Source organism: Quercus lobata, chromosome 4 (assembly GCF_001633185.2).
Source record: "Quercus lobata isolate SW786 chromosome 4, ValleyOak3.0 Primary Assembly, whole genome shotgun sequence".
Classification (NCBI taxonomy): domain Eukaryota; kingdom Viridiplantae; phylum Streptophyta; class Magnoliopsida; order Fagales; family Fagaceae; genus Quercus; species Quercus lobata.
In genome coordinates, this window is record NC_044907.1 from 55,270,866 (window position 1) to 55,283,561 (window position 12,696).

General features: G+C 33.4%; 1 pseudogene; it reads right to left on the reverse strand.

Annotated features, from left to right (window-relative positions):
• Positions 1-7,746: 7,746 nt before the first annotated feature.
• On the reverse strand, positions 7,747-12,264 carry LOC115983923 (annotated as a pseudogene).
• Positions 12,265-12,696: the final 432 nt, after the last annotated feature.

A 12,696-nucleotide genomic window follows, 5' to 3' on the forward strand; every position in this document is an offset into this window, starting at 1 on the left:
TGTATCAAGCCTTAGTGTTCATGAACTTGTTCATGAGCAATATTTTTTACTCAGGCTTGGCTTGTTTATTAAACAAGCCTAAAACTAAACCTTAAGCTTAGCTTGTTTATAAACAAACAATCATGAATGAACTTTTTATAGAGCCAAACCCGAGCTGTTTATGAATGGCTTGGCTCATTTATAGCCCTAGCTCCGAGTACAAGCATACTGTGCCCAGTAGGCCTTCTAGGATTTTATCACGGACACGCTAGTGCACTGTAGCTGATTGAGGCTTGCATTTTTTTTTTTTTGGGAGGTGGGGATCGAAAAGGCAGCCTATTTTGCTAATTTTAGATATTTGATTCTACCAAAAGTTACTTTATCTATTTTACTTTCTCACTTTACAAACCACCCAACATCAATAGTTTTATTTTAGTTTTGAACACAATAAAACAATGTAAACAACATAATAAAATAATATATCTACTACAATAAACAACCATAACAACCAATACAAACGTCGCTGCCATTGCCGCCGCTGCCATCGCCACCACTACTGCCACCATCGTTGCCCTCGCTGCCATCGCTGTCATCGCCACCACTGCCGTCATTGCTACTACCGCCACCGCCACCGCCACCACCGCATAATACCAAATAAAAATAATCGTCTAGTGTGACAATAATATTTATTTTAACCCCAAAGTATATATACAATTTTTTTTTTTTTACTAAAACAATTTCTCATAAAGCCACATGATAGCAAATAATCGTCTAGTGTAACAATAATATTTTCTTAACCCCAAATTATATATATACAAAATATCTTTTACTAAAACAATTTCTCATAAAGCCACATGATAACAAATAATCGTCTAGTGTAACAATAATATTTTTTTAACCCCAAATTATATATATACAAATTTTTTTTTTTTTTTTACTAAAACAATTTCTCAATTGTCATGATAGCAAATAATCATCTAGTGTAACAATAATATTTTTTAACCCCAAATTATAAATATACAATATTTTCTTTTTACTAAAACAATTCCCAACTGACATGAAAAATTTATCATTCCAATGACCTAAATCAAAAACCCTAAGCATTAAATGATGAAGAAGACAAAGACAACTCACTTGTAAATCAACAAGCAAGCTTTGAAGAAATGGGTTACCCAAACAGAGAAGAGAGGCCGAGATGGGCCAGACAGAAGAGAGGGCGAGATGGGTTGGCGTGGGTCAACTTGGGACTTGGGGCCTAGGGCTTGGGTCGGCGGCGAGGTCGAGATGGGCCAACGTGGGTCGACAACGTGGGGTAGGGGAGTTGGGCCTGTAAGGAGTGAAAAAAAAAAAAAAAAAAAGTAAAGGGAGAAGGATGATGAATCGGCAATGGTGAGTTTCGGTGGCGATGGTAAGCTTTAGTGGCGGTGGTGAGAGGATGATGAATTGGTGGCAGAGGTGAGAGTTTGATGAATATGAGAGAGAGGTAAGAGTTTGATCTGAGAAAGTGAGTGACTGAAATCGGGTAGAGGAAAAAAGAGATAGAAAAAAAAATTTTAACGTAAGGTGGGAATAAAAAATTATTTTTGAGTTTAGTTTTGAGCTACAGTGCACAGTCATGGCTGTGCACTGTAGTTGTGTAGGTAAAAATTTTACCTATACCATCACCAATGTTGCACCCTTTTTTATATGGTGGTGCTAAAAAGCTATATGGTGGTGCTAAAAATAGCTTTTTAGCACCACTAATACTAATGCTCTAAGTGTCCATTTGGTAAAGATTATTTTTGCCAACTTATTTTATTATTCAGTTTTTTTTTTTTTTTTTTTTTTTTTTTTTACTATTTATGAGTCTCACTGCACTTTTTGGTACTATTCATGAGTCTCACTGTATTATTTCAGCTAACTTTTACCTTTATCTACTATACTTTCAGTATAAAGTTTTTAGTTTCAGTAAAATAAACGGATCTCAAACGGACCCTAAAAATCTTCATTCCCAATTAATTTAGTTATGTGCTCCTTCGGAACTAGATTTTGTCAAAGTTGAATTCAAAGTAAAACTCAATTTTGCCAAAGTTAAATTCTATGCAATAACCATTGATGTGGCAAATGGAACTCGAGTTTAGTAGTTCTTAGTTCCACATCGACCATGCCACATCAGTGGTTACTTGCGTAGAACTCGATTTTGACAAAATCAAGTTTTACTTTGAACTTGATTTTAGCAAAATCAAATTTCAAAAAAATACTACATAATTAAATAACTTGATAAAGAGGTTTTTTAGTTGTATAAAAATTATTATTTAACAAAAAAAAAAAGGCCTGAAAAATTTATTTGAGTACTGTATTAAATCATGAAAGTATTCTTTCAATCTTTACTTTTTAGGGTGAGTTGGTTCAACTTTTTGTAAAAGTTCATAATGAAAAAGTTGAGTTTTCAAAAAGTGCATAATGAAAAAGTGCATTTTTAAAAAACTGAGTGTTTGGTAAAAACTGTTAAAAAATGCTTTTTGAAAAAACTGAGTGTTTGACTAGCATTTATAAAAGTGGCAGTTTGAGGGATAAATTACCAAAAAGGACAATATATATAAGGGAGTTTATTTCATACTTTTTTTTTTTAATTTTTTTATGTGAGTTTGTTTCATACTTAAATCAACTACTTCATCATACTTGTTTAGCCAAAAAAAAAAAAAAACTACTTCATCATACTTAAATTAATTTTTCTCTTTCTAAAAAATTTATTTTTTTCTCACTAATATTAACTAATAATAACCTACTACTTAAGATTTATTGTGAAAATATTGTAATAAAAATTGATACTGGTTTTAATTTTAACATACTATTAAAATTTTTTTTTCTCTTTCTAAAAAAATTATTTTTTTCTCACCAATATTAGCTAATAATAACCTACCACTTAAGATTTATTGTGAAATTATTGTGAAAATATTGTGATAAAAATTAATACTGATTTTAATTTTAACATACTATTAAAATTATTTTTTTCTCTTTCTAAAAAAATTATTTTTTTCTCACCAATATTAGTTAATAATAACCTACCCCTTAAAATTTATTGTGAAAAAATTGTGAAAAGGTTGTGATAACATTTCCTTCTTCTTTTTTCCTTTTTTTCCCCCTCTTTTTTTATCCTCCACACATGGCATTTCTTTCTTCTTCTTTTTCCCTCGTTTTTTCTCCTCCACACACGTAACCTTACTCTTTTCTTTTTTATCCTTCTTTCCTCTTTTTTTTTTCCCCTTCCATTCCTCCAAACTCCAGAACATTCCAAAGCTCTCCTTCTTCGTCTCTCTCTTTCTTTTTTTTTTCTTGGCACTTCGTCTGTTGATTCTTGGCGGAATCGACAGCGTCCCACTCAGGTTCTAGCGACGTAGAATCCATCAGAGTGCACGACGAAGATGAAGCGGTGGAGTTCGGAAACGGCGAGTGGCTGAGAGGGAAGGGCTTGGAGATCGAAAATGGGGTTGGAGTCGGAGTTAGAGGGTGAGGGTTTGATTGGGAGGGGTTCGCCGATTTGATTAAACCCAGAGCTTGGTGTTGTTGACGCATTTGCCTTCAATTTCGTATTGTAATTCTATCATTTTGCTATATTCTAATTTTTTTTGTTTTGCATTTTGAGGAATCCTAATTTGCAAGGGATTGATTTTTTTTTCCTTAGCTGATTTGGGAATTTGTTATAGATTTTTTTGTGTTTGGATTTGGAAATTTGTTGGGAGAGCAGAGAGATGAGATGAGATGAGAGGAATGAGGCACAGCGTGAGAACTGATGATTTATCAAGGGTAATTGGTAATTTTCGGAAGAGCCCAACGGATAGCTTCAAAACACGCATGAACTTTTTGTTTATGGACCTCCAGAGCTCCATAACTCAAACGCACGTTCTCTTCACAAATATAAAACGCAACTTTTTCCAAAAAGTTGCGTTTCATACTTACCAAACACTATTTTTGGGCTGACTTTTTTGAAAACGCAACTTTTGGGCTTCAAACGCTGAAACAAACGGGCACTTAAAAACGTTATACGATAAACTCAACCAAGGTCAAAATTTTAAGATATAATGAATAAAATAAAGAAGGGGGGAGGGGGTGATCCAACTTTTTAACTTGAAGTTTATTTAAGTGTATTAATTTTATCCTAAAAAAAATGTATTAATTTTGAAGATATAGTAAAAATTATAAGATATTAAGGGTCTATTTGGATACCGCTTATTTTGCTAAAACTGAAAACTTATTACTGAAAGTACTATAAATAAAGGTAAAAGTTAGTTGAAATAGTACAGTGGAACTCATAAATAGTACCAAAAAGTGCAATGGGACCCATGAATAGTAGTAAAAATAAGCTGAATAGTGAAATAATTTATAATTTTAATTTCAATCCAAACACACGCTAAATCTTTCTACAAGTAAAACTTTTCATTAAGAAAATGAGGTTTTTTTTAGACATAATTACAATATGTTGCTAACTTCGCACTTTGAACCTTTACTCTCCAAACACTTTTTGCATAAGAATGTGTCAATTCAACTACAAAACCCTTGGCAATTAAGAAATTGAGGTTTAGATTTGTTAAAAGGTGAAGTATTCTCAGTTTTATGTAATATAAAATACATGAAAAAAAAAAAAAAAAAAAACTAAGCTTATATTGTGGTAGGTCATTTTGTTATAAATGGAAATAGCCAACCATAAAAAAATTTGGGAGTCACACTATTATGCTGTGTTGTTGTTGTTGTTGTTAGATAATTTAAATTGGTTTAACATTTGATAAATGCTTGTCCCTCTACTGTTATTTTATAGATAAGGACTTTGTTAACAGGTGCTGGCTAGCACATGTTAATGAACCAACTGTGATTCATTTATGATTTATCACAAATCCCACCTGCATAGGAAATTGACCAAGTTTTATTTTTCAGCTGTGTTTTATCACAAAATGATTTGACTTTCTTTATCTAAATTGACACACATTTAATACATATTCAGTTTTTTCCACATCCCTAAAAAAACATGAATAATTTATTTTAAATTTTATCACATTAACGGGTGCTGTACACCCTAATTTTTAAGATTTTATTCTCATTAATTTATTTCCTACTAAATTGTACTTAGAAAATAAGGTTTGAGATGTCGTTGCTGTTTGGTTAGTACCATTTTTTCCCCACTGGATAGTAAGTGTGGGTGTTATAAGTTTTTCATGGGATTAGAAATGTCCTTTTTGAAAGTAGTGATATTTGTAAGTTGTCTGACATTGGACAACTACCCTATTGGAAATGTATTAATTTCTAAAATTAATTAAGTACCTTTTCAATATTTATTTTGTTAATCTATATATATATAATAATAGGTAAAACAGAGAGAAAATTCAATTAAATTTCAAATTGGAATTCAATTAGGGTCTAATTTTGTGTCATGTGTCTCATTTAATCTAAAATTTAAAATTTTGTGTCAAATGAGTTAATTTAATGTAAAAATTGAATTTCAATTAGAGTTTAATATTGTGCCACGTGTCCTATTTAATCTTTGTGTTAAGTGAGTTAATGAGTGCAAAATATTAAGAATATAATATTAATGAACTATAAAATAAATAAATAAAACTCACATATACATAATAAAAATCACCACATGTTTCTCAATAAATAAATAAAACAAATATCATCACATAATAAAAATCACCACATGTTCTATTTTATTAATAATTAGAAAAAAATGATTATAAGTATTATTAAATTTAGGTAAAATTTTAATATGTAACTAATCATGTTTACTTTAAAAACATAATTTGACTAATTATCAATATTTTATGATAAAATATTGTGTTTAATTTTAAATATATCTATATGTATGCATGAATGCATGTGTTACATGTTTTAAAAAAAATTAATTTGACTAATTATTCATATTTTTATAATAAAAATATTTCTTTTGACTGCTGGTAAAGTGCTTGTGTGAATTCATCTGTTTTTTTTTTTGTCTTCAAAATGTTTTTAAATGAGTCTCATATTTAACATATAGTGTGAATCCAAAGTTCAATCAAGTATAAGATGTAAGAACAACCCACCTTAACGAGTTTGTTTAGAACACAAATAAGTCAATGCTAACAAACAGACTTTTAAAAAAATAATAATAATAAAATTGCAACATGCATGACATCACCAATTGCAAATGTTGCATTCATTATTGACTTAATTAGTGGCACAATATTAATCTTATATATAGTTAACGCATTAAGCATGACATCCAAGGCCACGTTCGAGCTTGGAATATAATATGTATAGTTTATAAGCGTGCCACATGTTTATTTCGTCACTATGACTCGATTTCAGAAAATTCCAACTCATCTATATATAAGCCCATAATCGATGGCGATGATGTTGATCGATAGACACTTCTTGCTCGTTTATCTACAAAATGTACATATTTACTTGTCCAAATTTCCCACTCCCACTTTTATATAATATATACATATTGAGTATATGACTTCAATGCCACTAGTATAATGATAATGCACTAAAAAGTAATAACGTGTTGCTCATGTAGTGGTATCGTAGTCTGTTGTCTATTGTGAAATTTTAGGAGTAAACTTAGTGATTGTAGCTCGCAAGAAATATGCAATGTCACTGTTAAAGGGTCACAGTTTTTGGCCAAACTGGTGAGGGAGACGACAGTTGTCTCGATGTTCTTTAATTATTTGGGTTTATGTGGGCACTAAATAGCGATGTTTATATATAGTCACTTTCACCAAGCCGAGGAGACATATACCTGACCCACCATGCATGGACATTATTAATTTGTGTATGTACAAATGGTTGCTTAATTAGCCAAATGACCTTTTGTCTCAGCAAATAAACCGACCTTTGCTAGTTTGATTTTTAGGAGCCATTGTCAGTTTGTATTCAAAGGCAAACAAAATCCTGTTTCTTTGCTCAGCTCAGCAGAAAATGACATGTTTAAGTTTTCTTGCCGTCTGGGGCATTAATGTTCTATAAAGATGCGGTGTGATCTTTATAATCTTGTGAACTAATCGACCAGCTTTCATGCAAAAAGCTAGCTGAGTGAAGTTATGAATGAGACCATATATGCAAGCTAAAAGATATCTACTAAAATAGTAAAAAATTCTAAAAACTATTTTTATGGATGGCCACATGTCAACCGTTCAATGGTTGACTTTTTCAGACACGTGGTCGTTTATGGGAGTCAAGTCACACCGACCCGGGGATGGTCACTAACTACGTACAGGTGTACCTCTTTTTTTTTGGAGGAACAACTACAAGTGTACGCTTTTAAGCCCACAAAATAATACCCAAAAGCCAATAGAGAATACAAACGGTTTAATATTTTAGCAACAGTAGAGGGATATGAATTTAATTCTATGTTTGGTTTGAGTGAAAGGTTTTTCATCAAATTTAATTCATTTTCTTTACTCTCATGCTATCCAAACAGATAAAATTACTTAATTTCTCTTCTGCTTTTTTTTTTTGTCCTCTTCCCCTCAAACCATAGGTAGTGTAAATGTTAAACCAATTTAAATTATCTCACAACAACAGTGTGAGTCTTCAATTTTTTAGGGTTGGGAGTTTCCATTTATAACAAAATGACCTACGGCAACTCTCTTTTTCCGGACTTGAGATTGATAGTGAACCTTTGTAATAGGCCTACAAAACAATGCTCAAAGCCCTAAAGACAATACAAACAATTATATATTTATCCATACAAACAATTATAAATGAATCACAGGTGCTCATTACTGTCACCTGTTAACAAAGTCCATTAAATTAAAGTTTTCCTAACAATTAGGAAGAATTCAGGTAAGAGTGGTCCATGAGAGGGGCACCCTGGCCGCCGCCCCTGCTTTTCAGACATTATAATAGTTGTCATCTAAGTGCTTGCTCGAACAAGCGGTGAGCAAGGAGACATCCTGTGTGGTGACATAACACTCTCATCGTATCTTCGAGATGTCAAGCTAAGCTTAACAAATACTCGGATCCTTTCGAGTGCAACTTCAACTGTGTCATCATCCATATTTGCAAAGCAAACCCTAAACCAACCTGGCTCGGAGCAATGAAACGAAGACCCTGGTGAAACATTGAGCTTAACGTCATTGATGATTACTCGCCAAAGCGTCATTTCAGACTCGAGTGTTTGTTCTTTTAGAAGCCTACGCAAATCCATCCAAACAAAGAGTCCAGCATTGCTTTTCAAACAAGTAATTCCCACCTTTTCAAGTCCCTTGGTGAACAAGCTGTGCCTCTTGGCTAGCCTTTCCGAGTTCTCCTTGAGAAAGTCGTCGACAAACTTATCATCTGAAAGCATTGAAGCCAGTAGATGTTGAGTTTGTGAGGAAACTAATCCAAAGCTTGACATTTCGCGCCCACAATTCACGACTGCATCATTGTAAGAGTAAACTATGCCGACACTAAAGCCAGGGAGTCCCATATCTTCGGAAAAACTATAAACAATGTGAATGAGATCACGGTCACATTCCATTTCCTCTATAATTTCGGAAGCGCTAATGAAACTTGGAGTGCTGAACACACTGGCTGCATATATTTCGTCGCTGACTAAATGGATTTTCTTTTTATTGATGAAGCTCACTAGGCTTCTCAATGTGTCTCTGTCTAAAACCGTGCCCAAAGGGTTTGACGGGTTTGCTATGATCAAGCCCTTCACATTGATATTGTCTTGTTGGGCTCTTTCGTATGCTGCTTCCAATGCTGCTTTTGTGATAAGAAAACTGTTCGAGCTATCACAGTTGACAGGAATTAGCTGCACCCCTGTTCGCCACTCACAGTCAAATCTGCATTCAAAAACGAAATTGATCAAACTTTCTTTTAACTTCTCCTTTAAGTTTTAGCAAAAAAGTCACGTCCAAATCCACTATTACATTATATATTATAGTTTGAGAAAATATTTTTTTACACCAACAGGGTTGGTAGTCTAGGCGCAATAACAACTTGTCAGTGCTCTTTGTACTCATGTATTGCATTAATCTCAAGTCGATTACGGTGTGACTATATATTGTTACTTTCCAAATAGGAAAGTCACACTAGTCACCCTATAATCAGTTTTGAAAGTTCGAAATGTGTGAAAATACAAAAGTTTATTTAGACCCCTAATTCAAATGCGGCTTGGTTGATTTTACATTAACTTAATACTAAGTGCAGAATAGTGTAAACGTAAGCAAACAAGCAAGAGAACTACTCTAATTCATATTTAAAGCAACACAGCAATAACATGAAATGAACAAGAGTAGGGAAGAGAGATGTAAACATAGATAACACCAAGACGTGTTATCGAAGAGGAAACCGAAGAACTCGGTGAAAAATCTCTCCACCACCCTCCAAGCGGTAATCAATCCACTAGACAATTAGTTGGGATACATAGGTAAGTAAGAGACCCTCCAAGCCTAATCTACCTTCTGTATCTAAGCCCTCCAAACTCCTACTCCAACAAGGCTTCTCGGAACAGTATATTGTCTAGCTTTCTGGATCCCGCAACAAGTTTCATGTTGCATTTGCCATCCTTGGCTTCTTCCAATGTTTCCCAACAGCACCAAAACCTCACTGGACACTCTCAAAAGGTGTGGTAAGTGTTTGGGTTTTTGATCTCTCAATGGTATGGAAATGGAGAGGTAGGAGATGAGGAAATTCCACAAACAAATGTGTATAGAATTGTTGGATGAACAATTTCTAACTCTCAAGTGTTTTAGCTAGGGTTTTCTCTCTGAAGCTCTCTCTTATATTTATGGGTAGTGTAGGCACAGAAAGTGTGTATCAGATTGGACAGGCTGGCAGAACAGAATGTCTCGCGGGTGTCTCATGGGAAGGCTTTACCCACGAGATACTCGCGAGACACAACTGTCTCCATTTGGCCTGACTTTTCGCATTCCAGTCATATGCCAAGACATGCTTCCTTTCGTGGGATACTTAGTCGCGATATACCCGCAAAAACTCTTCAGTCTTCAATAGCTTGAGTCTTCACACTCTCTCTCACTATCACACAACCCTTACAATAAATTCCCACAACAAATATAGGGTACAAAAGATTGAATAAAATTACAATCAAATTTGGCACGAAATAAAAACCAACAAAATACAAATTTGTAAATCACAACTTTACAATTTTTTTTTTGTGAAAAGAAAATATTTTTTTATGCATATATGTTACATCCACCCTGTAAAAATATACACATGACAAAAATAATGTTAGCATTTAAAATAGAAAAGTGAATATTAGGGCCAGCCCAAACATTTCAGAGGCTTAAAGCAAAAATTTCAAATGAGACTTTTATGTTACTACTTAAATAATATTTAACTAGTATTTTATATAATAATTTTTGTTTTAGACAACTTGGAATATTGAGGACAAGATGAGTATAGAAATTGTCCAAAGTATCCAGCTGTACGCATACGCATACGCATGCACTCTGCTTTTGATTGGAATTAGGTGATGACCAGCAGGTTGGTTTCAATTACAGGGTTTATAGCTCAATAGCAAGGGTCCACTAGCTAAGTTTACACAAGTTAATATATGGAGTTAAGTATAAATAAAAACTCTTTGTGCTTTTTGACTTAATAATAATCTAGTTTATTACTTCGTGTTTATTAATAACTAATATCTGACTTGGTATGTTCTTTGACCTAACTTATAGAATCAAACCATATTGAATTTTATGACTTCCAACAGCAGTAAATTATTTAATTGACCTTTGCTAGCTATAGTTGGGATTGGAATATTTGACATTGTAACAATATCATATATATATATATATATATTGACCTATGCTAAGCAAAGACCTGTAATTTCGGGGAAATTGCTAGTGTAAATGATGAAACCAATTTTGAACACAGTACCTGTCTGTTCTAAATTCCCAATTTGTTTATATGTTCAGAACCACAAGGTCATGACCATGACTTGGATTCTTTTGAATTCATCTTTCTGGTGAAGTTCTTTTTTTTTTGCTAACCTCTGGTGAAGTTCTTTACACTACTCTAAACTCTTACAGTTGTATATAAGGAATAAAGTGAGCACAGCAAACTAAGATTAAGCAAAGTCTGGTTTAGAAACACAGAAAACAGAGTCGCATATTTAAATTGGGGTATTAACTTATTTTTTAATTTTTTTTTTAATAATTCACACACGGGGAGAAGTACGATATTGATACGTTTCCGAATTGACATATGTCAATATTTCCGTGCTTACAGGAGGAAAGCTTTTTATGCTTTAATCTATATATAGTACTCAAAACAACAGTGATCGAACACCATTAGTTTTCTTGTGTTTTAATTAGTAAAGAAAACAAAAATGAGAGAGAGAGAGAGAGAGAGAGAGAGAGTTACGCTGGATAACATGGTGAGGGTACAAGGAAAGCATCGCCAGGATTGGCCAGGCAAAACATGACTGCCTCCTTTGCTCCAGTAGCTCCACCACTCATGACTATGCGGTCTGGATCAAATGTGGCCATACCACCTCTTGCTTTACCCATAAAGTTTGCTACACCATGCAAATAATTCACACATTTTCTTCTAATTGTCAATAATATATCAAATATGTGTATATATATATATATATATATATATGCCAGCTCTACGTCCACATTTCTTTATTTTATCTAATTTTCCTAACCCCAATACTTTAATCATTCTACAAACAATAAATTCATACTTGTCTAAACTCCTTGAAGCCATGATAGTCCTGGAAGATAGCAATATTCTTGAATTCGTGAACTCCTTCGGTGGTGCAAATGGAAGCTTTAGGATTTCTCCTAATCCACTTTTGAATCAAATCAAAGCAAAGCTGAAATACATACATATATAACTCTGGATGTTAATTAATGTGCATTTTTAGTGAGGAAGAATAAAATTCCTCTATCCCAACGTGCACTCCACTTTTATGCTATACCAGTCACACGGTTCGACTCTTTTTTTTTTTTTCCTATATGACATACTGTAGTTGGTAGAGTATAATGTGGAACACTCGTGTAAAAGAGGCTTATGTGAGACAAAAGCAAAATTAAGCATAAAATTATCCATCAAACCTGATTTTCTGCGAGACCCATCTGGATGACTCCTTCACGATTATCAATAGGGTGATATGGGTTTTTATCATATGCCTTCCACCCATCAAAGTAAGGAGAATTCTCACCATGACGATCATTGGTTGCAATCTTAGACAAAAGTTGTTGATTCTTACTGAAAGCCATATCTTCAATAATATTTTTTCTCTTTTGAGATCACAATATTATTGTTTCTTAAAGCTCAGTGGCTATAGCTCTATGAATAATATGGATATTGTCTAACAATGTAGTAGTAGTGAGTGAAACCTAAGATGACACACCATTATTTATAGGTGGAGATAGATGATACTTGAAAAAATGATACTAAGAAAATAAAAAGAAAGAAGGTAAGAGTCGGAGACCCTTAAATGTTTGTATTGGTCAACAAGCGTAATTGCTTGCGTGTTTCTCATGATATCAACCGTTCACGTGGAAAGAGAATTTTACTTCATTCTTGATCTTTGAATATATTTTTTCCCATGTATATGAATCCTCTTTACTTGTCCAGGTTGCCGGGTTAGATACTTAATTTTTGTTGTTCAGAACGAGAATTTAACTAGTTTAACACTCCATGGAAAAATAAAATGCAGGGCAATATCTGAAGTTTCCACGAAGTACACCAGATGCTTCACGAGGTTTGAAAGAATGAGAGACAGAGAGATTTTGATGC